The sequence below is a fragment of the Macrobrachium rosenbergii genome, chromosome 46, assembly GCF_040412425.1.
Source record: "Macrobrachium rosenbergii isolate ZJJX-2024 chromosome 46, ASM4041242v1, whole genome shotgun sequence".
Lineage (NCBI taxonomy): Eukaryota > Metazoa > Arthropoda > Malacostraca > Decapoda > Palaemonidae > Macrobrachium > Macrobrachium rosenbergii.
In genome coordinates this window covers 42,879,945-42,897,055 of record NC_089786.1, presented here as the reverse complement: position 1 = coordinate 42,897,055, position 17,111 = coordinate 42,879,945, and positions in this window count along the sequence as shown.

Genomic DNA, 17,111 nt, shown 5'->3' with positions numbered 1-17,111 from the left:
GTTTATATTCCAGTTCCAGTCCAGTGGAATATAATTCGATATAATAAATGTTTGTGGATAGTGATGAGATTATAATTTTAATTTGAAATAATGAATTTGTGTTTTATGAAAATGACGAGTACATGACATGAAATTGCTTAGAGTACATATTGTTATCGTCACTGAGGTGGCAACATTATATATAATATGACAAAGCCTTCATAATACCAGTTTTAGTTATTTCAGTTGCTGTTGTATGACGCCAAATCAGGCTATAAATCAGGCTATTTACCCTTCCGAAGTCCAGGCCAAGGTACCTTCGTTCTGCAAATTTGACTAGGACCATTCGTGAGCGAGGCTCCCACCTGGCTGGATGGCAGCAAGTCTAAACATGGCTTTATTACCCGTAAGTTGTCGTTATTATACAGAAAAAAAAAATGTAGACAAAATTAGGTTGCACAGGGTAGGGGCTGGCATAAAATTATCGTCCATTACGTTTAGGAACGCGTTTGATTAGTGCAAATATATTCAGTGGGAAAACTGTAATCCCATTTGAATTACACGGTAATCCTGTTCACCAAATGAAATCACAACCACTGAAAAAATCCCCTTCGATCTCATCTAGTGGCAGAAATGAATAATGACATGTCATATAATCAAATTTATCCAGTACCCATCGAGTCCACATCACTTCACGTTCATTACGCTGTCCACTTAAATCAACATGATGACGCTGCGCCTTCAAAAGAACGTGTCACTGGAAGGGGGAGGAACCAGGACCGGGATGCCTTCGGGGTATTATTATTATTACTCAGAAGCTTTTTGTTGATGAATTTGAAAGGAACTCTGAACTCTGATGAACACTGATGATACAGTGATACACTCTTAACCTGTTCCTGACCCGGATTAAAGAGGAGAGTTTAGTGTGGTCTTCTCTCTCTCTCTCTCTCTCTCTCTCTCTCTCTCTCTCTCTCTCTCTCTCTCTCTCTCTCTCTATATCTACACACACATAGATATCATACATACATATATATATATATATATATATATATATATATATATATATATATATATATATATATATTTCTCTCCATGCTCCCCTTTTTGGTGCATCTGTTTATTTTTCCTAAAGACCTGGTGACTGTTGGAATTGCCCCTTTTCAGATAAAAGGCGAGTGGAGACGGAAGCCTGCCGAAATCTGTCAAAAGGGCTAAATCTCCAATAAAAACTGGCGAACATGGGTTGCCAGAGGTCACATTGACTTGGAAGATACTAACATAGAAACCGAGGGGGCTGAACCGCCATCTTGCGATCCCAGTACCCTCTGGGAGGAGAAAGAAAATAAGCCTCCGAGGTCATAAAAGGCGAGAGAGAGCTGACCTTGGCCTCAGAACCCTACCAGTTTCAGACTGACACACATTCACTTGTATGCTCCTTGTCAAGCTGACACCCCCCCTCCCCCCCACCATAGTCATCTTTCGACCACCCAGTCGCATTACCTGTGTATTCCCATTAAAGTCATCCCTCCATCCCTGGTGAAGTTTTGACGAGGCTCTCCATCGCTCCGTTATAGGTAAAGTCCTGATTCGAGGTTCTTTCAGACAGTCACGTATCTCTAATCTTCCACTGCACTCTCATTTTCTTTTTCTGAAGGGTGAGTTATCACAGACCTGACTGACTTAGCTCAGTGTGAATTTTACTGCCAGCATATCGCAACAGAATCGAGTTATCTTGGCACCTTCCGTGCAACCGTCGATTCGCCGGAAATCCTTATAATTATCCCTTTCAAGAGGATTAATCATAGACTCTTCAATATTTGAGCCAGTGCTTGAACAACTAACCACGTGGCAGCCCCCTGTTGTATCTGCCTATTATTCCCCAGCCTTCTGATTGACGTGTTGAATTGTAAATAAATTCCATTTAAAGTAAACCTTCAGCTAAACTGTTTTTCTATTTAGTTTCCTACCTGACCTATCAACTGCAGTCAGAATCTCAAGGTGTATTAGTAAGCCCCTGTTCACGAGCTAGACCCCAGATTGGACCCTGAACAAGGAATACAGTAAGTAGACCAGGTAAGAACATTATATAGCATATATATATATATATATATATATATATATATATATATATATATATATATATATATATATATATATATATATATATATATATATATATATATATATATATATATATATATATATATATATATATATATATATATATATATATATATATATATATATATATATATATATATATATATATATATATATATATATATATATATATATATATATATATATGTGTGTGTATTTGTATGTATTATAGAATATATTTCTAAGGTAGCAATGATATATATGGGTTCTCTTATAAATATATACGTGGAGTTTTGTGGAACACAAGGTCCCTTACACTTAGGAGTGCTAAGCAAATAAAGAATAAGTTTACTTTTGTGTGTTTTTATGTTCATTTAAGTTTTTTTGTGCTTTCCAGTGTGAAAGCTGCTATGGAGTCTTGGGTTTGCTGTCTTGTTTTTACGAGAGTTTTACCTGGAAGTCTAAGTGTTTTTCCCCAGTTTTGGAGAAACCACAGTGGCAAATGGGTTCCTAACCTCTCTAAATCTTCACCTGGAGTCTCTCTTTTAAGCACGAACGCCAAGGACATGACACACGTCATACTTGAGTGCAACAGTTTCTTCATTCAGTATAGAAGTCTTGCCCTTCTTTTCTTTTAACGTGCTTTTTCCCATTTTTCCACCCAAGACGATGCTGCTTTTGAAGGACTTTTGATTTCTTGTCTGTAGTCTCGATCGGCTGCCCTGCCTGATATCGGTTAGACCCCGATAGCGTATGTTTTCTGTATCAACTCGATCCAACGCCCTTTTTTTCCCCAGGGAAGTTTTTGGGTAGGGCGAAGTTCGAGACTGTGAAATGTTTGTTATGTTTTTAGAAGGTGTTGTAGTAGTGGCTTTGTTTTTGTCTAATTTAGTCTGTAACACCCATTTGCTTTTTAAGCAAACCTATCCGTTGATTACATATATAATCCCAGGATGCACGGATAGCAAAGTGGCCTCTTTGATCATCGGAAAACACGTCAGACCTCTACGAAGTCCGACTGCTGCAGTTTCATCATTCAGTATATGTCTTGCTCCATCCGGGTGTATTCATCACACAAATTATACGTATGCCTCCATAGTCGCCTCCGGTCTAACTGCTGACGCATCGTGGTTGGTTTAACCTTAAGACTGCAAACATCGATTCTCTCGGGTCATTTATGTTCAACTAATCGTTTTTCTTATCACTGCCAAATGTTGTTCGAAGGATACAGCGTCTCACGGAACAGTAATGTGGTCTAAGCATTTCTCAAATAGCTGCTATTGACTGAGCGTTTCTTAAATCACTGCCATTAAATTAAGCGGTTCTTAATCACTGCCATTAACTAACTGCAAACTCATCGCAATATCGCTCTTCTTCCCAGGGTCCCTTTTACAGTCTCGAATGTCAGCAATTGTTAGCATCGATCTCATTTACGGAACTGTTCAAATGACCTAACCACTGCCAAGTGTCGAAAAACATTCACACACGTACACACAAACACATACATACATACACAAACACACACACACACACACATACACACACACACACACACATATATATATATATATATATATATATATATATATATATATATATATATATATATATATATATATATATATATATATATATATATTTGTGATGTTAAAAAGTTATTGTTAAACGTTTTTTTTCCTGGTACTTACAATAAAGGGTAAACTAGGGTATGCCACTATGGTTAACGCCTCTCTGCCAGAAGGAAAAACATCAAAAAGTTGAAATAATGCCACGCAAATGCAACAAACCTTAGCAGCCTGTTGCAAAAGGCAATGAATCGCGATGAAGCCTGGATTCCAACAGGTTAAGTAAACATTTCTTGGTATAATCTGCAATGAATTTCATTATCTGCCCGTCATAACATCTGTATTTGTCATTGAAATGCTACTGCATTTCAAGCTATGACGCTCTGGTACTTTTGACCATTTTCCCAAAAGCCTTGATGGAGAGAGAAATGAAAGCTCCAGGCTAAGCTTGACTTACAGCTACATTCCTCCTTCATAAGCGTGATTTTAACAATTGAAAATGCTCTTTGAAACATTCTCTCTCTCTCTCTCTCTCTCTCTCTCTCTCTCTCTCTCTCTCTCTGGGAGAGATAAGGAAATGAATATTAATTCGAGCTGTCTCTAAACAGTTTCATCTCTAAACTTTCCTACTTCCAATTCGAGGTCAGGTGCATTTTGAAAGAAAACATGTAGTTAAATTAGCCCAACATTAAAAGTACTGGCATACTATCATGAAAACTTTAACTTGTTTTTTTATATCTGTTTCTACTTCCTCTTCTATATTTTATTCATCTATGTCGTGTTTCTTATTGTAAAAAAAAATATGATATTTAGAAAATACTGAATGCAATATATAATGTTCATGGAAGAAAACTACAGTGACTAGAATATTTCATCTCATAAGGATGAACTTTTAATTCATGTCAAGATATTCTTAAAATATTATTTTAAACACATAAAATCTATGTTATAACATTCTGGAAGTTACAAATGCATTTTGATACTGCATTATACATTCTTGACCATTCATAACTGAACTACTTTTACGTGTATCTTATAAAACTGTCTGACTACAGAACGATTAATGAAAAAGATTTCCGATATGCCAAATGATAGATAATTATCTAAATGTTGTATTCAGAATTCAGATTTGCGTCAAAATAAACACTTCGAAATTTTTCGCATGAATAATAATGGAGTCTGTCTTGTATATCATTTCTATCGGAAGCTATAACCTTCACTATTAAATGATTCGTGGTAATGCATTCAAACGCTCTAAAATATCAGGTACAAATGCATTTCTGTTCTTGCAAGTTGGAACAGAAGTAAAGGAAATTATTTGAACTTTAATAGCTTATTCATATCTTATGATAAATCAAACCAGACAGTCTTTTAAGTAGTAATTACATTTTAGGATTATTGTTACCTATAAATGTCAAAGACGGACACAAGGCATTTTAACGGAACCTGGATTAGACCACCAAGCGAATATGAATAAATGTTTTAAACTTTTCGAAAAATGACGAAAACATTATGCAAATAGTCTAAATTTTTCGCACCATCAGTATTTTACACAAATCTTCATCAAATGAGAATAGAATGTTTGACAAAAACAAATGCTCAAAAGATTGTAAAATTCATTCCTACCAAAATGTTCTTTTAGTTTGCTCTACTGCCAATAATGACTTCTACTTTAAAATGACTTTTATATATTTTTTTATTATAGTATCATACGAGAGTCTTTGCTGTTACCGCTTTCCTTTATTTTACTTTGCGTTCCTTTAGATAATAACATAACGTAGCTCCCTGTATCTAGATAGATATGTGTCGTATGCAGCAGTTAGCACATACGGATAGTATCCACAGAGTTTTCATATTTACACGAGCGAAACGAAATCTTCGCAACAAAATCAGGACAACGTAGTCTGCACTCGACAGTCGTCATTGACACGAATGACTCGGCGAAATTGCTTCTTGAAAGGAGTAAATGATTCGAAAATATGCTAAATTCTTGAAATCCTCAAATTATTCATATTAGTATTGGTATCATTCAAAATTACAAATGTTCATATATATAAATCAGCTTAAATGACCATTTAATAGCTAATCAGACGTCCACAAAGTGCGGAATCCAAAAAGTATGTGAAAAAGAGGCAAGAGAGAAGTAATTAGCGAAAAAATATCAAATAAACAAAGATAAAAAGGAAAGAGATAAATGCATACATACAAGAGCAGCAATGCAAGTCATTAAAGTGAAGCGCTTATAATAGGGCGCACTAGAACAATATTCCAGCTTCTGTTAAGTATTTTGAGGACACTTGGCAGTTCCAGAGAGTGTGCGTGCAGATGATGTGCAAAGCAAAGAGCTCATAATAGGTCTTCGGGTGAAGCTATAGCATCTGATATATATATATATATATATATATATATATATATATATATATATATATATATATATATATATATATAATCAAGAGTATCCTCCTATACGCCTTCTTCCAGTCAGTAAGTTAAATGAAATGAGGACTAAACAATTGATTAATTTATTTTAGTATGATTCACTGTAGGCGAATTCGCCCCTATAATCTCTCTATCACCACTGCCTTTTTGGGTGGAACCACTTCAATCTCCTTCTTGTCCAAGTGCTGCCAGAATTCCTAAAATTCCAGGTGTGGACTTGATCAGAGCTAATCGTCGCCGGAGGCAGGTCAGCTGGTTGGCTGAACACATGCGTTCCGCCATCTTGAAACCGCAGCCATGTCATGCTGCCACCTAGGAAGAGGAAAACATAATTCCCGAAACTATAAAGGGCCTTGGAGAGAGACGCTCGGCCTTAGAATTGCTCAGATGCCACCATATGATGGATGTACTGTCCCTTGCTCCATTAAACTGCCTACTTCCAACACGTGGCGGGCAGTAACCAAAGTAACTTTTGTTGTGAACTTATTCACTTGCCCTCCCTCTTGCTGGCCCTCATAAGGAGAGAACTTCAGCTCCTAAAAAAGGTAAAGTACCAAGTTTTGAGATTTTTTCGTCAGTCACCTTCCCTATTTGTCTTTAACTATTTTCTCCTTCTTTTCATAATTCAATATACCTACAGTGAGACCTGTATTGCCTTTTACATTTTGTGCTGTTTAATTTGCAAAGCAGTAACGAGAAGTGTAACGTAATCGTATGACATTCGAGTCACAAGAAATCGAGTTCATTCTAGGCATCTTCCATGCAATTCCTCGATTCCTTCATTACAGTGCTAGTTTCGATTGAGTGACCATAAGTGTTTCGATTACAGATTAGGAGTTATTCAGCTGCGGATCTGAGTATCATCTTGTGTGCGTAGTGGTCCCTACTACCTCATTTTCAACGCCCTTTGAAGCGGCATCCCATTGTACTTCCTCCAGCAAATTCCCCGTCATTTGCTCTTCATCTTATTACACCAGAATTGCTACCATTCTTCTGATGTGTTTTCTTTTGTAAATATAATTAATTAAGTTAAACCCCAGAGTTTGCCTAATCACTCCCCTCTTGAAGTAGGCCTTCAGACGTATATTGTTATTTATAATTTATCTGACCTCAAGGCCAGAATCCAGATTTTTGTGGTAATTAAGGTAAGTTGCGTAACATCCTAGTATACCCCATTAATCTAGCAAGACCCCAGCTTTAAAATTATATATATATATATATATATATATATATATATATATATATATATATATATATATATATATATATATATATATATATATATATGTGTGTGTGTGTGTGTGTGTGTGTGTGTGTATATGTGTGTGTGTGTGTATATGTGTGTGTGTGTGTGTGTGTGTGTGTTTCCACAAATTATTTCCTGAATAATTATTTTCTGCATGCATGCACACTGACTTGGTATATGATTAACCAATTTTCGCAAAATTATTCAGTACTTCTGTCAACTGCTTGATGAATTAATTATTAATCAGATCAGAGTCTACGTAGAATGTGATAAAGTTACTGTCTCCTGAAAACGAAAAACAGTCATTGATGATCCCGAGAAACTTCAGCGAGAAATGAAGCTGCCCTCAGCCTCACTCGGGACATGGACCAGATCCATGAATGGTGTAGTCGGTGGGGTATGAGGCTTAACTCCTGTGAAACGGAAACACTATTGATTAGCAGATCTCGTACAGATTTTCCACCCTATCCTTCCCTTCAGGAGAATGAGTCTGAAACTTTAACTATTCTGGTGTAACTTTTGGCTCACACCTTACTTTTGAGAAACAACTAAGGGAAGTTTCAGCAATGCCGCATGAAAACTAAGTATTGTTCGTAAGACCTCATATATTCATAACAATGATAAAATCACTGCAACTTGTTTTAGGTCATTTGTTCTTCCCTTATTAGAATACTGTTCTCCGGTGTGGAGGTCTGCTTCTGCCAGAGGTTTATCTCTTTTAGATACAGTGGTTCGTGGTGGTAAGTTTCTGTTTCTTAATATAACAGTTATGACTTGGAACATAGTCAGATGGTCTCTTGTTTGTCAGTTTTTCATAAATTTTATTTTAACTGAGATATTTCACATTCTCAATTGATCCCTGATCCCCTGTTCCTCCCGAAAGCAACCAGATACGCTGAACAGCAATATGCAGTAAATGTGTCTCGCTTTCGAATTTCTCAGTCCCAGAGGTCCTATATTCCTCAAATCGTCGGATTGTGGGACATCCTCCCCCAGGAAGTCGTCCAGTTGGAACTTCAGAGTTTCAAGATACGATGCAATTCATTACTGCCCAAACAGAATTCTCCTTGTATTTTAATATTTTACTTAATATATTAATGTATCTATTTTTCTAATAACTGATCTCTACTTTCAGTATTTTCATTAACTTCTGATACTATTTCGAATGAACAACCATATCCTTTGGAAGCTTAAATGTCAAAGTTAATGGCCCCTATCGACTTGTTCCATATGACTAGGGTTCCTCCTCTGAATAAAAAAAAAAAAAAAAAAAAAAATATATATATATATATATATATATATATATATATATATATATATATATATATATATATATATATATATATATACATACATATATATATATATATATATATATATATATATATATATATATATATATATATATATATATGTATATATGATTCTATGACCACGTTTATGGACATTCCTCTCTTGCAAAAACCGTCATATTCAGATTTATTTATTTAATGTCTCATATATATATATTACAAAATTAATCTTTTTTAACAAATAGAGTACGAATTTTTAACATGCGCTTTTGGTGGACGGCCCAACACGATGTGTACTTCAAAGCAATCGTTTAGAGTAAAATCAAATTATCGCGCTGCATTACGCAATTTTCTGTCATTCTTCCGTCAACGATATTTTTGCTGAAATATTTCACAACCATTTCATCGTAGTTTGTTACATGCGTTATACTAATTAAGCTATATTTAAATTATATTACCAGTTTCGAGTTTCACGCATAATTATGTGTTTTTTATTTCCGTGTTTATTAAACTCTAAAACTGAACACATACGCACACTCACACACGTGCACACACACACACACACACACACACACACACACACACACACACACACACACACATATATATATATATATATATATATATATATATATATATATATATATATATATATATGTATGTATGTATGTATGTATGTATATATATACATATATATATATATATATATATATATATATATATATATATATATATATATATACATATATATATATATATATATATATATATATATATATATATATATATATATATATCTTTACAATATTATAAAAAATATATATTACAGGTTGTCCATAAAACAGTGTCAAAAAAAATGTTACAAAAGCATTGATGAGATATCTTAATCAGATTTGTTTTATTTACTCAGCAGTTATCAACGTTGTTAATCACATTGCATTTGTGTATTTCAGGTACCCTGTTGTTGAAAGAGCTACTGTTGAATGAACCCCTAAAAAATGGCTGCTCCTCAAGAAAAGGCACAATGTGTGTCATGCTTTACTGAAACAAAATCGGATACGCAGACTCAGCAAAACTACAAAACTAAGAGTGGAAAAGATCCACCGTCATGTCATTCAATTCGTGCACAGGCACAAGAAATTTATGGAGACAAGGACAGTGTTGGATAAAGGGAGAAGTGGACAACCAAGAACATCTGAGGAAAACATCGATCGTGTAAGACAGTCCTTTGATTGTTCTCCTGCGAAGTCCATCCGCAATGCTGCCAGACACTTACAGCTACTCTTGTGAAGAGTTATTCATTCCTTTGTGAAAAGCCAGAGCAGTTAGACATGCTGGAACACTTGGGAGTCAGTATTCCTGTTTCTTGCTGGAAGGGTGAGTCTTGAACTTTGGAATTTACTCATCTTTCCAAGTGTTTAACACAGGCAATGATGATCTTTGCAGTGACTATTTCTTGGTCATTTAACATTTGTGTCATTTATTTTTGTGCTGGGTTTTTTTTTTTTTTTTTTTTTAATGGAGATGGTTCCATTCCTTGCAGATGTTTCGAAGAGAGTAGAAGAGACAACCAGCATGGCATATGGAAAATGGAGCTGGTAACAGGCTTGACTTTAAAAAATATGGATAATAGACTTGGTGGGAGACGGGAATTAATTCCCACGCATTATGTTTTCTTGCAATTGCTTAGTTTGTTGGTTGAGGGTGTAGTTTAATGGGATTCATTATCTAGCACGCATAATTTCATTTTACATGACTTGTTGTTTGATTTACACATTAGAAATAGGAACAGGTCTGGGAGAGAGAGAGAGAGAGAGAGAGAGAGAGAGAGAGGAGAGAGAGAGAGAGAGAGAGAGAGAGAGAGACTCCCTGGAGAGGAAGAACTCAAGGCCAGCGCTACCAAAAACACCTGCAATTTTTCCAAGTTAAGTTCCCCTCACCCCTGTTCTAGGTATTGGAGGGGGTATATAACACACATACACACACACACACATATTTATATATATATATATATATATATATATATATATATATATATATATATATATATATATATATATATATATATATATATATATATCACCATAATAATGATCGTTATCGTACGGATTTAGATAATGATAAAGATAATATAATTACGGTTGAACTAATGATGGCAAAAAAGTCAACTGATATGAACAGTAATTTGGAAAAGTAATAGAGAAGTCATAGAAAAATGACATTATAATTTCCAATTGATTATCAATACTTATTCCTGAATTTTACTTTTTTTATTGCTGATTACTGATTTATTCTGTGAATAGAGAGAAGGGAGTAAAATGTTGTTTAAACAGTCTTCTAGTATTTCCGGACACTAATCAATATTGTTGGCATTACATCATCCACAGAGTCGCCACAATAAAATATTCTGTCAAGAACTGAACTGCTCAAGATTTCATCATATTCATCAGAAGAATTACTCTTCTGTTTGATTATCAATACTAAGTTATTCTTAATAACCTACGTTGTTATTGTTATTTTTATTCAGCATGGGCACATATTCATATTGATCAGAATAAATGCATATGAAATTCCTAAGAGAGCCTCAGAAGAATAGAGTATACAAGAAATTAATGAAGAAACTATATTAAAGTCACGCAAAGCAATATTCAGATAAAAATGTATCATTAAGTTAACAGAGAATAACATTCGCGAGTAGCATTTAAGAAATGTTGAATAGAAAATATTCTAGCGCTGCTATTTGATATCATTCCATTTCTAAGATCAAAGAGCTCTTTTTCTTTATAAAGAGAAAGCTTTTTTTCAGGTCTATTTCCCCAAAACAATTTATATCCCTTGAATTTCCAACGACTCTCATATTCTCCCTGAAACTTCAAAATTCCATTTATTTTGACGCTTTGGCTAAAAGAAATGCTCATTTGCAAAACATATTTTAAACTCCGTTGTCACAGAAACGAAACGAGATCTGATTCTTTAGGTGACTCATATGATGTGATAAATGAGCAGAAATAACAATATTTCTTACTTAAATCTTAAGTCCTAGTCGTCTATGTTTATACAGTATGCCCGATCGGTTTTTTTTTTTTTTTTTGGACCCTCTTTTCCAAATATATGACAAAAATATAAAAATGATTACTGAATCTTGGATTGTCTACTAAGAGCAATCAATTATTCATACTGCCTATAAAAGTGACAATATAGGCGTTATTAGTCCACGGGTATTCCGATATATGGTCAGTACGATGATTCTCATGAAGATATATTCGTTCAATGATTAATCCCTCTCGCATTGCTTTTTTCGGATTTTCTTTCAGTTATTTCACATTTTCCTTTCTTTACCTTGGCGCCTTTCTTTATATTTGTATTTCTTGCGTCTGAGTCTCATTCTTTCTTATTCTCTTTGCAGCATTATTCTTTCCTTGAGCCATTTCTATATTTTTGCTCGTTCTCTATTTCTTCCAATGTTATATTTACGAGTTTCCTTTATTTTCATCACCATTCAGCTTCTCTTATTTATTTCCTCGTTTTCCTTGCCTAAACATTCCGATCTACATTTCGTTTATCGTTTTACTTTTCATTCCACAGTTTTCTTCTTTTCTCCTTTCAATGTTTTAGTCCATTTTCCTCATTTTTTTCTGCGCTTCTTTTTTTACGACACATGTTACTATACAATCAGTTATTCAGAAGCATTGGAGAGAGAGAGAGAGAGAGAGAGAGAGAGAGAGAGAGAGAGAGAGAGAGAGAGAGAGAGAGAAAGCTATTTTGGTCTAGAACATAGAAACGTTCCCTGCCTCAAATGCTTAACCAAACGCTTCCGCACTCAAGGTTTGTAAAGGGCATCGTTGCGTTTAATTTTCGTCCAGTGACCCAAGAGCAGAAGAAGGCGAATGTTTTCAGCGAACAGGAAAAGATAAGTTTTCCTCTTCTGGTGGAAAATGCTCAAAAGAGATCCCTCTCACACACAAAAAATGGAGATTTTTTCAAAGTACATGTAGTCTGTCACAGTAGTATTTTTAGGAATATCCTTCCCTGTAAAGAGTACTCATCTTTTTTCAGCTCCATTTATTCTAGAAACCAAGAACCTTAAACATTAAGATTTTCTTTAAAGGATTTCATTTAAAAAAGGAAAGGACTCCTAAGAATGATTCGGTCTTCAAGAAAAGTCTTTAGAATACTCTGATATCAGGTACTACAAATGTAAACCCGTTATTCAAAAGCGTAAGCCGTGAGTAGATTATTGTTATTATTAGTAAAATATAATAAAGTAATTATATAGGGCCTTCAATGGCAAAGGAAGTTTCCACATAATACATTGCGCCTTTGAACCAACATAATATATACTACGAATAAATAGATAAAAGTAAGACAAGGATTATAACACGATTTACCGAGCGGAAGAAAAGTAGAATTTTGCTGTGTATTTGAGCCATCGCTTTTCATAACTCATTTCGCAGATGTCAAAAGCTCTGTTCATTGTTGCTGAAATTTGTTAGCGATAAACTCTCATCCAACTGTTACTGCAGTATATATTTCATATTCGTATTGTCGTTTCGACAATACGATACGAGGTCATACTGGAGAAGTGTTTATTTTTCATGTCCGTGGTGCTTTGTTGAGAGTGGTTCCAGGAATAATTGTTTTTGTTTCACGTCATCAATGCACACCTCGTCTCTAAACAATCATAACTGTCGTATGTATATGTATGATATTGTTCCTTTAGCATAATTGCTTAGAGAAATATGGAAGTAAGTTGTTTATCCCAACGTAGAATGTAAAAAACAAATAAGTAAAGGTCAAGGCTCACCAACAAACGGCAAATGAAATCGTCACTTCTCTGCTAAAATAATGGCTTTACTGACTGCAGCAGATGTTATTAAAATTTTTTTGTGTAAGAGAGCGAGATAGAAAGAGAGATGGTGAATGTTTAATTAGAATAATCAAAAGTGATAATAGTAATTTTCCACAGAATAAATACGAATTAGGACAGCATTTACCAAAGATAAGATTTAACGCAATTATTCTACTAAAAACGAAATTAAAAAATCCACGAATTCTGATATGACTCACTTTCCGTATCAGGAAATTTGAGTGATACTTTCTAAATTCAGTGGACACAAAGAAGAGAATAAACAGAAAAATATCGGTTTCATTATTAACGCGCCTAATGCCGAAATCTTTTAATTAAACAGGAAGCTATAGACACGCACACACACACACACACACACACACACACACACACACACACATATATATATATATATATATATATATATATATATATATATATATATATATATATATATATATATATATATATATATATGTGTGTATATATATATATATATATATATATATATATATATATGTGTTATATAAAACCATTATGGAATTCAAAATGCAAAACGTGGTCGAAAGACTGAGGAGAGAGGAAATGGTGACCAATCACTTGTGCTGAAGAGAAGGTATGAAAAACCATGACAGCACCTCAGCAGTTTAGACTGTGGCCAGATATGAACTCAATGGACATAAAAGTAAATATGAAAGGTAATGAAGAGGAGGAAGTGATCCCAGGAGGGAAAATGAAGACAACATGGTTAGGACGTCTTGTTGACTAGACGTGTTTATGAAGTTGCATACTTCCACCCAAAATCTGTGAAAGGAGGGAGGGAGAGGGAAAGCACAGCAGAGAGGAAAAACTAAAGAGGGTGGGTGTGGAAGGTGTTCTTGTTCACTGTGCGTGCGAAGTGGCTCTCTCTCGGTGTTGAGGACGAGACATAGACATTTTCGTACTTTCTTCCTTATATGAGAAAGTGAACTTAAACATTATTCTCATGGCCACTTTTTAGGCTTAGTTAATTTTGGTCTGGAGGCCAGTTTGACTCCAGAGGAGCAGCACAGGCATAGTTTGGTAGAACATACAGTGTCAACGGAAAAATTAACGAGGAAAACTACAATCAACAGTGATTTTACCCCTGAACAGAGTTTCATATGTGAAGACGCAGTTCCTATCTTGAGCAGAAACCCAATGTCCGCCGCTGGCTCCATGCCTTAATATGTCATCAACGTATTGCATATACAGTATACATACATTCACACACCCACGCAGACACACATACACACACACACACACAGGCACACACACACACAACACACACACACACATATATATAATATATATCTATATATATATATATATATATATATACATATACACACACACACCCCTTCTCTCGCACATGCATATATACACAAAAAACAGATCACAGATGATCTTTCCCATGGATTTTCATTTTCACCTTCCCCCACCCTTCCCTCTCTCTCTCTCTCTCTCTTTACCAAAAGTGAATATTCACTCATCTCATTTTCCTTCTATCTGTCTATTCCAGCAACCAGGAGTGTGAGGAGGAAGCCTTTCAGACTGCAAGCTCTACAGAGAATTGTTGATCTAAATCCATCCAGACTGACATTCACAAATAGGCGAGTTCGTAAAGGTAGGGTCTGTTAACCACACTTGGTAAACTCACTTTGCGGAATAAAACAGACTACTTATCCTCTCGCATGTTCCACAACATTCGCTCCCTTTGAGGAGGGATAAACAGCCCAGTCGAAGGGTCATGAGATAGACAGGACTAAAAATTCATGGAGAATTTCTTATGTTTAAAACATCACTGCAGTAATTCGTCTTATTGAAAAAACAAATTTTCTTGGAAGCTACACCAAGAGCGTTTTACATCTTTTTTATACTTTTATTAAATTTAAGATATCTAAAAACGAGTTACTGTTATTTTTGAGATTACTTCATTAAATCATGCTCCTTACTTTAAAGACAGCAACACTAATCTATGATCAGTACTGATGACAGAAAAGTTACCTCCGGATAACTAGCTTGTGGCGGCCTAGCGTTGACAACAACGCTACTTTTTTATCATTTGATTTCATTTACAACATTTCAGTACATATATTCCCTTTCCCTAGACAAAGGAAAAATCAACGAAAAATATAGGAAAAAATCTCCTTCGTTCCTTCTTGCCGTAATAATAATCATATATCTCCCTAAGGGTAAGAAAGACATTGGGAAACATCTTGGCATCTTTTACGCCATGGCCAACGAGGCTCCGACTTTCCAAAAGAAATTCTTCCAAAGCAGCACCTGAATGCAATTTTCACGCAGCCCTTATTTGGGGAAAGACTTTGGAAATTGTACTGAGTTTTCTGTAACGAGCGCTCAGGATGAAAACGTTTTTCTTCTGGTTGATTTGCTGGTTGTCATTAGCACCAGCTGGTGTTGGGCGTGATCATCACTGAGTATATTATGTGCGAAATAGAAGAGCAATATGGGAATGGGAATGTGGGAAGTAACTTGTTAGGTTGCACATAGTTTCAGATTCCTGTTGTTAAATTGATTGTCTTATAACCCCCAGTGCCGCGGGTATTACGTTTTCACTTTGTTTACGAAATCTGGCAAATGTGTCCATTCGGTAACGATCTTTAAAGAATATGTTTTCGATGAATCTCCTTAGACGTGACGTAATTTTCGTCCATAGCATTGTGCGGGGATTTCTGGTCCTTAACATTTCACCATATTTTACATATTTTACGTTTTCGTTTTAAATTTACAAAAATCGTATTTAATTTTGAGTGTTCTTTATTCATTGTTGCCTCAGCTGTGATATATCTTATACTTAGGGTTCGAGTTCATATAATTAATTCTTATGATTTTGTTAATATCTTCACTTTTTATTTCTTCATTCATTTTATATCAAGATTTAAACTATTGATCCTCCTGCCTCGTAAACCTGACTTATTCTTAAATAGCAATTTTCTTGTTAATAATTTTGTTTCCTTCGTTTATATATATATATTGTTACGTGTAGGGTCTTGGCTGATCATGTATTATTCAATTTACGTAATTTTTACGGCCCTGCAGACCAAGAATACACGTAATCTGCCACTTGAAGCCAAAAAGTTAACCTCAAAGACAGTCGTTAAGTAGCCAAAGGTCGCCAGTTAAGGGTAATTAACCTTAACAAGAATATTTGAGATGAATTTTAGATTTCAAACGCAACGGTTCTTCCCAACATCGAACGCGAGGCATACAAAAGCATCGAGACTTAAAACTGTGTTGCTTACCCTAACCTAGGTATTTTACTGGAATAACGGGGTTGAAGCTAACAATATACTAATTTGGCTTAATCTAGACTTCGTAAACACATATACCTAAGTGGTGGCTGAAGGAAGAAAACAAAAGAAATTTGAAATACAGACGAAGTTACTAGTCAATCGACGAAGCTTCAACAAGAATCGGACTTAACGTGAACGTCGAGTCGCTGCGCAAACGAGGGACCTCAGGAGTCGGAATTCTGGCAGTCTTCCCAATTCACTAATTAAGATAGACGTAGGAGTAAAAGTAATAAAGAACAAAGAATAGCGTTCGCACGCTCCGTGTGCACCCTGGTTCAGTGACCGCTTTCTCTCTCTAACCGAGCTCGC